Genomic DNA, 3805 nt, shown 5'->3' with positions numbered 1-3805 from the left:
GCAAATCTGAGAAGGTACTGTACAGTTAAATTTAAAAATAAAATTATAAACATTTTTGGATCTGTGTTTTCCCCCCCTCCAAATATTAAAAACATAGGATTATCTCATAGAAAATTAACACAGTAGCGAGATTTAACACCTCTGCAGTCATTGCGGATTATTGAACCAGACGCCAGTGGCAACACCTAATACCCAAAGTGTTGGTAGAATTGGATGGGTTTTAGTAATTGATGGTCGGATGTGTTTTCCCACTGATAATGTGTCTTTGCTGTCGTGGGGTTGCTGCTTTCCTTCCTCTTGCTCCATCAGAGCACTTGCTGTCAAAACAGCACATATGTCTCCCCAATGAAGATGGATGACTCTCTGTCGGGTGGATACTCAGGGATTCAGAGGAGGATTGGGAAAGGAAGGGAGAGGAGGGCAAGATGGAGAAGGAATGCAAAAAACAGAGAAGCAGAGGAGGAGGAGGAGGAGGAAAAGATGAAGACAGACAGAGAGGGGGAATGGAAAGACAAATGGCAGAGGGGAAAAAGAGCAAGGGAAAAAGGTAGGGTGAGAGACAGGAGATAAAAAGTTGGAGGAGGTTGAGGCTCATTTTGAGGCGTTTCCTATGTGGACTGAGCCATCAATATGTTGTGTTTCCTGTGTGGGCGCTTTGGCCTTGGACCAAGCCAAAGAATAGGGACTTTTATTTTGATAGTCTCCAAGTACCAAAACATTAACTGTCAGCAGTTTTTCATTTAAAGAAAGGATACCTATTGTAAATCTTGTAAATCTTGCACGCTTTATTTAAGTGATATCTAAATTTTGTCAGCTTCTCACGTGTGAAAAATGCCATTAGCATATATGATTTTTCACCAGTGTTATACTTGACATGTAAAAGATCACAATTAACCATACTAGTGTTATATTTGATTGGGTTCAGTATGAACAAATGGCATTTTTTCAGTTATTTCCATTGCGAATTAAACAACTGTGCTCTTAAGTGTGCTTTCACAATGCAAATACAAGCTATACATATGTACATGATAGTTTTCTGTGACATTACATGTGTCAAAAATGTAACCTGGGCTAAAAATGTATTGATAATGTAGTCTATTTTTTGTATATGTGGCTAAACCTAAATGAGGAATATATGTAAAAATCTAAGTTCACCTCTCAAAATACCCTTTTAAAAGCCCATTATTAATGCTACATGTCAAACTAAGTGCAAAATAATGGGATAACTCCCACAGTCTTTATGAGAGTATGGCCTTAAAACTGCAAGACACAAACACTCACTCATATACAGATGCTCACACCCTGACATAAAGCGGCTTCCCTTACTGCACCATCCATTAGCGTTGACCTTTGACATGACCAGTTGTGATCATGTGATTGTGCAACACAGGGGTCACGCTGGCTTGTCAAAACACCAGTGCTGATGAGTGACAATGTGGTAACCAACATGGCTATCTGTTTGAAGTGATGTTTTTGACTCACTTCACTCTTCCATGGCTCTTAGTGTGCCTCAATCAGACTGAGAAGGAGTGAATGTGTGAGCCTGTTATGAAGTCCGAGGATGTGTTCTTCTTTGTTGTTATGATGAACATGGAAATGCATAATTCAGCTGAAGAACAGTGGTTCTGACACTTTCATATTGCAAAATTTTGTTTTTGATGTGATTTATGAAGCTCTCGGATAGTATTTTCATATAGTTATTACTTATTTTCCTTACTTTATTGGACTAAATGTGCCGTGTTTTCAAGGACCATACTTCATCATATTGTGTTGATATATGAGTTTTTGAGTTTTCAGGACATACTAAGGGGTTTGATCACATTTGATTAGAAAAAAAAAAGATTTCAAAGTCATGGAATGAATCCATCAAGGGATATTTAAAGTGGCCTCTCATCCAATGAGTTCAATGGAACTGATCCACTGTAGGTAACCTGAACAACAAGCTCACAATGCTGATGTTAGAGGGAGCATGATGGCCGTGACCAAAAAGTTCCCCACGTAACAAATAAAATGCATGGTGAATTATTTCTTGGATTGCAGAGGTTCAACTGACAGAAACACTATTGTCTGGCAAAGTAGCGAAAACATTTTTTGCTTTGGTGCAGTTTTTGCCATCTTACTGTGACCGAACTGTTAACACAACGATGTTTGTTGGACAGTGTCTTCTAAAAAATGCCAATTTTTAATTCTGTGGCTAAAAATAGATGATGTAGCCCAACTTCTGGGGCAAAAATATGAATCCAAATTGCCAAAAACTGTAGTTACTAATGGCCGCTTGGTGGTGACTCCACTTATGTATCATTCCTCATAGGCTCACATTGTGAAAGGTCAATGTTAGTGCAAAAAAAAACATGTTTGCTGTACTTTTTTTGCCCAGTGGTGCAACCAACGGAGGGTGTGTGTGGGGGGGTTAGTTGGAGGCGGGGGTGCAGCAGTGGCCAACCCCGAAAAAGTTACTGGCCCTCTGATTGGCTCCCTCTGGCAAGACAGTTATGTGTTGGTTATAATTTCAATAAATGTGAGCACAAGAGAGAAAGACACCCTAGAATGAGTTGAAACATTGATTTGCTATTCCTGCGTATATAACTTTTGGTTCTGCTGCACCCCTCCACTTTTCTGTTTTTGGTGTAGCACCCCAATATTTTGGCCCCTATATGCCCACCCCTATGAAAACAATTCTGGAGGCACACCTGGTCCTGCCATAAGAATGAGAGCTATAGTAAAATAGAGAGCTACAATGATATGAAGTAAATATATACAAAAAACATGCTTTATAAAGAATATAAGCTGTATTGCAGCCTATCTAGATATATTGATTAGGCATAACATTGACAGGTGAAGTGAATAATATTGATCATCTCTTTATCGTGGTGCATGTTAGTGGATGGGATATATTAGGGAGTGGACATTTTTTGTCCTCAAAGTTTATGTTTTAGAAGCGAGAAAAATATTTTGAGCAACTTTGACAGTTGGGTCTCCAAAACTGGAGTAACTAACAAAAGTAATCCAAGGAATGAATATTGATGCATCAGCAACAGTTGGCCAAGGCTCATTGATGCATGCGGGGTGTGAAGGCAGGCCTATGTGGTCAGACCCAATAAACAACCTTCTGTCGCTCAGATTGCTGAAAAAGTTAATGCTGGTTCTGATAGAAAGGTATCACAATTACATTTTTTAGTTTGTTTTTTTAAGGCAACTTGAAGTGAATACTTTGTTCATTTGGTGTTACAAGTTTAAGTTATTTCAATAACCTTTGTGAGTTTTCCTTCTCTACCTCTGCAGAATGAATAGCAAAATCCATCATCAATCATTAAGTATTAAAATTCCATATATATGTCTTGAAAATATATTTTTGAACATTTTTCTTTGGAGCAGAAGAAAATATAAACTTTTTTCCCCCAAAACCTTGAAGTCTCCCTTTTCACGAAAGCGTAATTGATCTGTCTTTTCACCTAGCACATGTGATGTTTACCTTGTCAGCAGTGAAGAGCAACAGGATTTGTTTGTGTACCAGCCGCGGCGATTCAGGTAACGAGGAGATTAGAGGAGATTGGAAGCAGGGAATATTCTCTGACACTAATGAATATCAGTTTTATTAGGATATGATTGCGGCCATCAAAAAGGTTATTGCTTTCATAACATTGTATATTAAAAACAATTTAATCTCATCCTTGTAAACAGTAATTCAATCCCTTTCAAGCTGCATCGCTTGTGATTGATGGCAAAGCAGAAGTATATCATCCATACGATGTCACTTGGAGACAACTGCCTTATATCAAGACATTGCCTCTTGATTTAAGGCGAT

Source organism: Aulonocara sp. 'chitande type north' Nkhata Bay, linkage group LG2 (genome assembly GCF_057382095.1).
Source record: "Aulonocara sp. 'chitande type north' Nkhata Bay isolate Kocher_YH1m ecotype deep benthic linkage group LG2, A_spYH_male_GT1.1, whole genome shotgun sequence".
In the NCBI taxonomy this organism is placed as follows: domain Eukaryota; kingdom Metazoa; phylum Chordata; class Actinopteri; order Cichliformes; family Cichlidae; genus Aulonocara; species Aulonocara sp. 'chitande type north' Nkhata Bay.
This window is presented reverse-complemented; position numbering follows the sequence as displayed.